The sequence below is a fragment of the Mastomys coucha genome, unplaced genomic scaffold (assembly GCF_008632895.1).
Source record: "Mastomys coucha isolate ucsf_1 unplaced genomic scaffold, UCSF_Mcou_1 pScaffold5, whole genome shotgun sequence".
NCBI classification, from domain to species: domain Eukaryota; kingdom Metazoa; phylum Chordata; class Mammalia; order Rodentia; family Muridae; genus Mastomys; species Mastomys coucha.
Window position 1 is genome coordinate 28,193,221 of NW_022196911.1, and position 10,554 is coordinate 28,203,774.

Sequence of the window (10,554 nt, forward strand, 5' to 3'; positions counted from 1 at the left end):
ACAGGAAGCAGAGGAAAAGGGGGGAGGGAGGAAAATCTCTCTCTCTCTCTCTCTCTCTCTCTCTCTCTCTCTCTCCACACACACACACACACACACACACACACACACACACACACACACGAAAGAGAGAGGGGGTGGGGAGAGAAAGATTGAGAAACAGGAAGTGGAGCCAGGTTGTAGAACTTCAAAACCCTCCCATCCCCCCATTTCCCATCCTCCCATCCCCTCACTCCCCCTGAAATCTCCCCAACCCCCACCCTCCCAATGACCAGTGATACACTTCCTTCAGCAGGTTTCCATAACCTTCCCAAATAGGATTACCAGCTGGGGACCGAGTGTTCAAACACATGAGCCTATGGGACTCCTCTTTGTCAAATTTCCACAGTGACTATGGTCCCGAGAGGGTGAGTGTGTGTGTGTGTGTGTATGCTGGAGCCACAGAACTGCCTCTCTACAGGTGTAGTGAATGAAACACCAGGACATCCGGTAGGATTTCTTCCTTTCTTTTCCCTTCCCTCCTCTTCTCCTCTCTTCCCTTTCTCTTCCCTCCTCTCCCCTTCCCTCTCCTTCCCTTCTCTTCCCTCCTGTTCCCCTCTCCTCTCCTTTCCTTTCCTCTCCCCCCTCTCCCTTCCCCTTCATTCCCCTATAATTTTAACTACACCCCGTAAACCCTCTTATTATTTAAGCATTTTACAGATGGGAAAGCTGAAGCTTAAGGAGGGAGAGGATTGAGGGGATACTCCAGAAAAGGACAGCCAGATTAAAATATGCTTCGTCCTGTGCGTGCGTGCGTGCGTGTGTGCGTGCGTGCGTGTGTGTGCATGTGTGTGCACATGATATATATATAGGCACACAACTGTGTGGAGGTCAGATGACCACTTTTGGGAGACAATTCTCTCCTTCCATCTTTAAGTGAGATCAGGGAATTGAACTCAGGTCTTGGGATCGAGCTGCAAGGCCTCCTGCCCACTGACCCATCCCACTGGCCCCACCTCTTTGCTTTTGAACAGGGTGTTGAATGGAGGATGTGAGAGGAGAGCTGGCAGGCTTGGATCACACAAGCAAGGTCCTGAGCCGATACACAGCAGCGAGCTGGGTATCAAAGGCAGAGGCCCAGGGCCCTGCTGACTTTGCCTATGAAGAGATTTCTTTTGCAAGTGATTTGCCTGGGCCACTCCATGAGCTCAAAGAGGACCCCAGGGCCTCTTTACTAGAGGGAAAGGAGAGCAGACATGGCCTGCCCCTGCCAGCACCGGCCTCTGGGGCAAATGAAATGCAGCTGACATGGGGACACAGCGCCTAAGTTGTACTAAAATCTACCCCATAAATGGTCTCTTTCCTTGTGAAACCACAAAAGGCATGGAGGAAGGTGGCTAGGGCCAGGCCAACATATTTCTGCAGTGTGGCTAACTCTCCAAGACCGAGGGTGAGAGGAACTTCTGCCCAAGGAGTGCGCTTCCTGCTCAGCAAGCCCACATTCTGCCTGGTCCTCTTTGAGGGACTAGGGTTAGCATCTGGGGCAGAGGTTATGGCTGTGCTGGAACTCTAGGAAATGGAGGCAGGAGGTGGACTTAGAGGAACTCCCATGAAGAATGCATTCTCGGGGCAGGAGTCTCAGGTGATGATCAGGACGCCTTCAGGATCAAGAGGGGGGCATGGGATGAGCCTTAAGCAGTAAAGAGGAAACTGAGGTACGTGGGACCCTGCTCAGTGCTGGCTCCGTTCACAGGGTGCCACTGGAACTACCACTGAGGGAGAAGCACTTCCATGACCGTACTGCATGCTCGGTGTCTTGAGTCCTCACAAGCTGCTGGAGGCCACCGCTTACTCTGTTTGTTCAGGCCACTCCTCCCAAAGTCCACTCAACCACAGGCAAGATCGGCCCTGAAATGTAGGCTGCCTGGGAAGTTTCGATTTTCAGATAATTAATAATAATAATAATAATAATAATAATAATAATAATAGATTAGTAGGAGAAATGGGTCTTTATCTGAAATTAGGACTGGGCATCTTGTGTTTTTATTAGCACTGGACATCTTGTGCTTTACTTGCTAGCTCTAGTCACTCTCTCTTGAGGTCTGGACTCTACCTTAGAGGTCAGTGGACAGGAACCTGCCTGTGCTGGTTAGCACTCATCCTCACCTGGCCATGACTTTGAGTCACCTGGGAAGAAGGAACCTTAGCTGAAGAGCTGTCTCCCGTGACCAATGGCCTGTGACCATGTCTATTAGAGATCATCTTGACTGCTAATCGTCATAGGAGAGCCCCAGCCTACTGTGAGTGGCACCGTCCTTAGACAGGTGGCCCTGTGCTGTATTAGAAAGCTAGCTGACTACGAGCCAGTGAGCAACCCAGCAAACAGCATTCCTTAATGGTATCTGACTCAGTTCCTTCCTATCTTGATTTCTCTCACCGATGGACCTGTCGCTAGGACAAAACGCCATGAGAAAAAGGAATTTGGGGAGACAAGGGTTTCTTTCAACTTATAGTTGTCTATCATCCAAGGAAGCCAGGGCAGGAACTCAAGGCAGGAACCTGGAGGCAGGAACTGAAGCAGAGGCTGTGGAGGAAGCAAGTTACTTATTGGTTCTCCTCCTGGCTTGTTTGTTTGCTACACATCTGTGGCCTGGGCCTTCCATCATCAATCATCATTCAAGAAAATGCCCCCAGGTTTTCTAGCTTTGTTCAAATTCACCTGGTGGGGGTCTGGCTGTGGCTCTTGAGCACCAGAGTTGGTAGTCGACAAAACCATGGAGTTAAAGTTCGTGGGTGGTGTGTATGGTGGAAACATAAAGCCAACTCCTTTCTGTGTTTAACTTTGAAGATGCTTCAAATTCAACCTGAGAAGGGTATCATTGTTAAGATTATAAAAAAAAAAAAACCCCAAAGATTTCAAGTATGTCCAGATATTAGGGGCACTTTACATGAGGCTGACAGGAACTGCAATTGATTGCTACAAGTACCTGGAGCCTTTTTACAATGGCTATGGAAAAGTCAAGAGCCAGAACAGAAATGGAGAGTTTGTATGATGCATGTAAATGAGTTCATTTATGAACTCCTGCACAATGAGAGAGTCTGCAATAGCATTTTGCCCCCACTACAGAAACGGTATATGCCTGAAGAAGCTGAGCAACTGGAGCCTTGAGTTAGTGCTCTAGAAAAGGACACGGATGATGCGGAGTCTAGTGAGGAAGAGGAAGATGAGAAGCTGCAAAGAGTGCCATCACCTGACCAACGACGAAGAAGCTATCGAGACTTGGACAAGCCAAGGCACTCATCTGCACTGCACTACATGAGGAGCCAGGTCATTCTTCCAGAAGGCAGAGTAGATCTCCTAAAAGAAGAAGTCCTTGTCCCCTACGAGAAAGATGTAGGAGCAAGAGTCCACTATGCCACCAAAGCAGGTCTAGAGATAGACAACACAGATCCCACTCTAAATCCCCAGGTCACCAATGTAGTCACAGACATGAAAGCCACTCCTGAAAGGTCTAAGAAAAGCCACAAGAAGAGCCGGAGAGGAAATGGGTAATGAATTCATCTTGATTTTAGTCCAAATGACCTCCTACAGATATGAGAATATCTATTTCAGTGGAATGATCAAGATCTCCTCTTCAGGCAGCTATGGGTATTTTGGAATTTTCAAAGCCAACTTCTTCTTTTGTTGGGTTTTGTTTTTATTTTAACATTACAGAGGTGCTAAATTTTGTATCTCTTTGGATTATAACCAACAGCTTTGAAGAGTGTTTTTGACCAAATCTAGGTCAGGTTTTGGCCTAACCAACTACGGTTATTCATACTTAACAGGGTCAAGAAGACCTGGGAACTGGAGAGATTCCTGAGTAAAAAGATGTGATTCTTTTAAACCTGACGCAGTCCTAAAAAAAGAAAGAGAAAAAGCCCCACGGCATGCACGGTAGCACATGGTGGTATAGACTTGTGATCCAGCATGCAGAGGCGGGGTGGAGGCAGGGTGGAGGTGGAGGTGGAGTACCTATATGAGTTCAAGGCTATCTTGGGCTACATAGCAGGTTCCAGGCCAGCCAGAGCTTCATAATAAGACCCTGTCTCAAAAAACAAAATGGTAGAGAGAAAGAAAGAAAGAAAGAAAGAGAGAGAGAGAAAGAAAGAGAGAGAGAGGGAGGGAGGGAGGGAGGGAGGGGGAAGGAAGGAAGGAAGAAAGAAAAAGAAAGAAAGAAAGAAGGAAGGAAAGAAAGAAGGAAAGAAAGAAGGAAAGAAAGAAAGAAAGATGTTCTTACATGTTTGCCTATGCCAATCTGATGGGGGCATTTTCTCCCTTGGTACTCCCTCTTTCCCAATGAGTGCAACTTGTATCAAGTTGACAACAAAACAAAAACAAACAAACCCAAACCAAACACCAACCCAACCAACCAACCAACCAACCACAACCACCAAACAAGCTAGTGAACCAGCACAGGACCATGACTTGAAAGCTCAAACCAAATAAACCTTTTCCTCCCCAAGCCACAGAGAGGAAACGAGGATGCCTGCCATTCCTCTCTCCTCTGTTGGCCAGTGCCAACCTTAGGAACTAGACCAATCCCATTGTTTGGAGGTAAAAGCCCAGGACAGCAAATGCAGGAGTTCCTAGGATGAAGATGAGGCGCCATCTCAGCTAACCCACATCATGCAGCAAACATGTAGCCAGCCCAGCTACAGCTGCCCCTCAGCATCTACTGCTGACCCCCTGAGCACATGGACAAGCAGTGGCTTGCTGTGGCTGTCCAGTATTCAGAGAGAGGATTCTACCATATATTTATCTTCTGTTACTATAACAACACACCTGAGATAATCAGCTTAAGCAGAAAAAAAAAAGATTTATTTTGGCTCAGTGTGGAATGTTCCATCGCTTTTGGGCCTGTGTCGAGGCAGCTCATTATGCTGGGAGTGTGCTAGGGACACCATGGCTCAACTCAGAAGCAAACAGAGGGTCAGGAAGAGGGACAGGCATGCTGCTTGTCCCTTCAAAGACATATTCTTCATGGCCTATGCCCTCCTAAAGGTTCTACCATGTTCCAGTATTGTCAGGTTGAGGACTAAACCTTTGACCCAGGGGCTTTGAGGGAGGCTGAGATCTAAGCCATCATTTCGGGGGAGCTTTAAGTCAAAGGAAATAGGCTGTGGGTTTTGGACTAGACCAGAACCAAGCCTAAGTTCAAAATCCAAAGTCCTAAGTCTAGTTCCTATGGGACATGTTGTTTTTGCATGTGATAATATGGGAAAAACTGAAGGTAAGCTACCCTAAGTCAGGGACTGTTTGTGTCAACTGCAATGCCGGTTAGCTTTAAAGACTTTCTTCTCTCTAGGAAGCCATGGGGATGGGGAGACTAGTCTACACGGCTATTCTCTATTGCCTTTATGGAACACAGAGGCCTCTTCCCCTCCTGCCGCCTGCTAGTCACCAGGAGGATCTCCTTACTCATGGGCTCACCGTCATGAGTGGGTGAAGGAGGGAGAGAGCCGACAATGGAAATGATCTATGGGGTTGCCTGTCTAGACAGGGCTGACCCACAAGGCGGGCAGGAAAGCAGACAGGAGCAAGCTTTGGCCAAAGCTGAAACTCAAGACACCCCCGAGCCATCAGAGCCATCCTCTGCTGAGCTGGGACTGTCTGGGCCCCAGCCAGCCTCACTGCTACTTCCCTTAGAGTGAAAGGGTCTGTATGTCTACAGAGGGACAGCCTGGATTTCACAGTGAAAACTTTAATGAGGGAGGGGAGCCGGGACACCTCCTCTCTCACACTCCTTTGTGTGGGGGAGGCTGCTAGGAGGAAATTAATATTTTAGCTATAAAAATTGTCTTCAGATCTGCTTTAGAGAGACATCTACTAATTGAAAACATCATTTAGGGGAGCCTTTAAGTCAAAGGAAACAGGTGCAGGCTGTGGGGTTTTAGATGGATTATTTACCTTGGAAAGCAGCAAACGAGGCCAGATAAGTTCCCCCTACAGCCAGCACCCTGTCACCTCCTGGCCCTCCACCCAGTAGACGCTGACTGAAAGATTGTGGAGACAGTGAAAGACACCCCAAGCCTGATGTTTCTACTCTAAGCCAGCCTTTTCCCTTGCTTCTCTTCCTACCCTGTCTCAGGAGATCATGCACCCTTACTCCAATTTTTATGGTGTTCAGTCCCTACCTGCTCATTCTCAAGTGGATTCTGCCCTGCTCAGCTCTTATTTATTTTTTGGGTGTGGTGAACTTTATTGATGATATCCAAGAGAGTGGGGCTCCGTAAGCCCCTCAACTTCTGGGAGATATTAGTGGCTGAGTTGGGACAGGGACAGCCCAGGGCCTCTCTCTGGCTCTCTTGTTCTTGCTAGGTGGGTAGTCTAGGGCTTATCACTCTTTGGAGGCCTTGTAGGTCATGAGGCCCACCATCCCATTGCTGTAGCTGTATTTGTTGTTATACCAAGAAATGAGCTTAACAAAGATGTCATTGGGGGTAATGCCAGGCCCACATCAAAGTTGGAAGAGTGGCTGTTAAAACTGTGGCCTTCATATAGTCAGGATGCCTTTTAGTGGGTCTTCCAATGCCTGCTTCACCACCTTGACATCATCATCATTTGCAGCTTTATCCAGGTGGCTTGTCAGATTCCTGATGGACACATTGGGAGTAGGGACATGAAAGGCCATGCCAGGAGCTTCCTGATCATCTCTGGAATGACCTTGCAGCCTTGTCAGTACCAGTGGATGTGGGGATGGTGTTCTGAGAAGCCCTATGGTTACTATACCACAGCTTCACAGAGGGGGCCATCCACAGTCTTCTGGTGGCAGTGATGACATGGACTGTGGTCATAAGTCTTTCCAAAATGCCAAAGTTGTCATGGATGACCTTGGCCAGGGGGCTAAGTAGTTGGTGGGGCATGATGCATTGCTGACAATCTTGAGCGAGTTGTCATCCTTCTCATTCACACTCATCACAAACTTGGGGGCATCAGTAGAAGGGGCAGGGATGGTGAGTGTTTGGCTCCACCCTTCACATGGATCTTGGCCTTCTCCATGGTGGTGAAGATACCAGTAGACTCCACAAGATAGCATCACTCCATTTGGTGTTGGCAGGCTCTTGTTCCCCAAAGCTGGAGGTGGCCCTCCTGCTGGTGACAAGTTTCCCATCCCCAGCCATGACTATGCTGTGGAACTTGCTGTCAGTAGTGTCATATTGGAACATGTAGACCCTGGAGTTGAGGTCAATGAAGGAGTTGGTGATGGCAGCAACATGCACTCTGCCAGAGTTGATGACAGCCCTGGTGTCCAGGTACCCAACATGAGCAAGTCATCTACCTCAGCCGTCACCAGCCTGTGTCAGAGTTGAGGCTGGCAAAGTAAGAGAAGTTGCTGCTGTTTCTAGAATAGGGAAGAGTAGAGGAACCGATGGCTTCTGCTGTTATTTTACTCTCTGGCAGATAAGCCCAGCTCCCTCCTTCCACATGGGCTCAGCAGAACTGTCCCTGACCATTGCTGTTACAGCACCCTGGTTTTGAGCATTGTTTCTGTTTCCAAAGGGGTGTACATTTAAAATATTTTTCACTGCATATATCAAGTTGCATTCATTCCCAGAGTACAATGGTATTCAACACATGCAAATCAATGAGGCTGACTTACCACACCATGGCAAAAGTTGTGAGATACCCTGGGATCGGAGAAGACATTTGAGAAAAATCCAGCTTTTTATGATAAAGACTTAACAAATTAAGTGTAGAAAGATACATACAATAAAGACTACAAATAACAACCCCCAGCTGATTGCACTCTGAACAGGGAGTGTCCAAAATCGTTCTATGACTCAGGTAGGATGAGAGTGACCATCCTTCTGATTTTATTTAATGTAGCATTAGAAGTCTCAGCCAGAGCAATAGGGCCAGAAAAAGTGGCAGGCATAAGACTTGAAGGGAAGATGTCCAGTTGCTTCTGTTTGCAGAGGACATAATCTTATACACAGGAACTCAAAGAGACAGAGAGTCCAAGGTCCTAAAGTCTCAGAACAAGTAATATTGTGTGTGGTGAGTGTGTGCGCATGCACACGTGTGCACACTCACTGTAGGTTGGAAGCTTGGCTATATCATGTTTCTGTTTTTCCATGGGAGTTTCTCTCTAAAACTGCTTTGTATACTTTAAAGAAAAGATGTCAAGAGAGAAGTGAGGGGCCAAGGCAGGACTGAAGTGGAAATTTCTGGTTTCTTTGGAAACTCATCTATGTCATATGATGCTTTGCTGAAGCAGACACATGAGAGGGAGGACACATGATGTTTAGAAAGAATATGTATAAATGTGACCCCGCATATTGACAGTGGAAGGAGGTTCTGGCATTGGCTCACCTTCTTCCACCTTGTTTGTCTTCACGGATGATGCTCTGGAATTAGCCTGCCTTGCATCACATTGCATTGCTGATCTTTGCTTGCTGTGACTTCATAGAGCGCAACTCGCCAGAGAACTCGTGATACTTCGACAGCTTCTTGTGGACTTGGCAGAGATTGAACTGCTGTTGGTGATTTGTGCTTGGTGATTGCCGCGTGGGCTGGACTGCGGAGGCTGACTCCTGGTGGTGGTTTGCTACAGGACTCGACTGCTGACACTGAAGATTAGAATCGCCCCAAAGAACTATTCCTAAATAAGTCCACAACCCGTTTCCTATTAGCCTTTCATTTCCACTACCTCTGGTGGGTTGTGGGCTAAAGGAAGGTTGAAGCATTTAAGAACCCTTATTAAAGTAGGTTTTGAAAAATCTAAGCCTACGCAGGATGGCAATTCCAACCTCACAGTCAAGTGAGTCCTTGAGTCTACTGTTCCACAAACTTGCCTTCCACAAGGTGTGAAACTACCCAGGAAACACAGTCTTCTGTCCTCAGAAACTACCCAGAAGTATGTTTAGTTGTACCTGTACACCTTTACCTATGTCATCTCTATTATCTGTCTCTCTGTCTATCTGTCTGTCTGTCTTCTATATTTCATTACCATGTTTGAGGAGGGAGAAATCTGAGTTTTGATAAGTGTCAAGAAAAGTAGTCAGGGATGGCATGATGGCTCAGTGGGTAAAAGGGCTTGCTATAAAACCTGACTACCAGAGTTTGATTCTTAGAATCCACATGAAGGTAGAATGAGAGAACTGACCTTACAAAATTGATCTCTAGCCTACACATGTGTGTGTTGGCACCTACATTTCACCAGCCCACATTAAAAGAGAAAAGTCCTCAGCAGAGCCTGTTTCCCGTGGAAAATTTCATAGTGTATCAGCTAGCTATTGCTGGGTAACAAATCTGCCCAAGTCTACTGACTTAATATGACATTCATTACCACACAATTTTTGTATGCATGAAATCTAACCATGATTTAGTCACATCTTCTTCAGATTTTTTGTAGTTTCTGTCTTCATCAGAAGTCTGGCAAAGGGTCTATACCCAAGTTCATACAATTATTGGCAGGACTCAGATCCTCTTTGGTTGATGGCAGGTGGCTCCTCCTAGTTCCTGTCACTTGAGAACTTTCAGCACAGCAGGTCATTTCCTGAAGTGTTCACAGGGAGAAACCAATGAGATGGGAGCCCCAGCTCTTCAGAGCTAACTGTAGGGGAATGCTACCCCTTTTCTTGTGTTCCAGTCACTGGAAACAAGTGCAGGGTCCAGTCCCTCCTTGAGGGGAAAGATGACACAGGGGATTATGGAAACTGGGATGACAGCTTCCTGTCCCGTAACAGAAATGTTGGAGTGGTAACAATGCGAATCAATAACAGATTGGTCCGGGCATCTACTGGGCGGTTTGAATTTGTCAAGCCTTGGCTGGCCCCTTCCACTCTACTCAATCACTGCAGCAGAGACTCTGAGTCAACTCCAGAGTCCCTCATTCCAGAGACGATCCTGCCACATGGCGCTCTGTGATGCTTAGCCTTCTGAGCTGCTGCCCAAAAAGGCTGAGCAAGGAAGCAGAAATGCAGAGCCGAGTTCCCAACGCTTCAGAAAATACAAATGAACACAATCCTGCAGATTGGAAACCACACTTCAAGTTGGTGAGCGAGTGGGGAATTCTCTTGCTTTACAGAGAGACTATAAATTTGTATAGCCACTTTGGAGAGAAGTTTGGCAGGATCTATTAAATATTTTTAAAGGGCATAAAAATGTGCATAGCCTATGACCCAGAAATTGCACCATTGGACATCTACCCTAGAGAAATGGTTGGACATGTGCAGAGTGGTGTACAAGAGTGCAGCATTGTAAATAGTAATGCTGGGCACAATCAAAATGGCCATCAGTTTAACACTGGCTAGGCAGGTTGTGGAGTGCCTGTAACATGGACCAGCATGTAGCAGGCAAGGAGAAAGAGGCGCAGGTACAGCATAGAAGTTGCACAGAGCCAACTGTTGAGGGGAAGGGATTTGCAGAGTTATGTCCTAGTAGTTACACAATCTCCAATATTACACACTCGTGTGTGTGTGTGTGTGTGTGTGTGTGTGTGTGTGTGTGTGTGGTGTACATACCATGTATGTCAACAGAGGTCAGGAGAGGTGTCAAATTCTCTAATGCTAGAGTTACAGGCAGTTGTAAGT

The 10,554-nt window shown here is 47.0% G+C and overlaps 1 pseudogene; it reads left to right on the forward strand.

Moving 5' to 3' along the window:
• Window positions 1-1,018: 1,018 nt before the first annotated feature.
• On the forward strand, window positions 1,019-9,889 carry LOC116077562 (annotated as a pseudogene).
• Window positions 9,890-10,554: the final 665 nt, after the last annotated feature.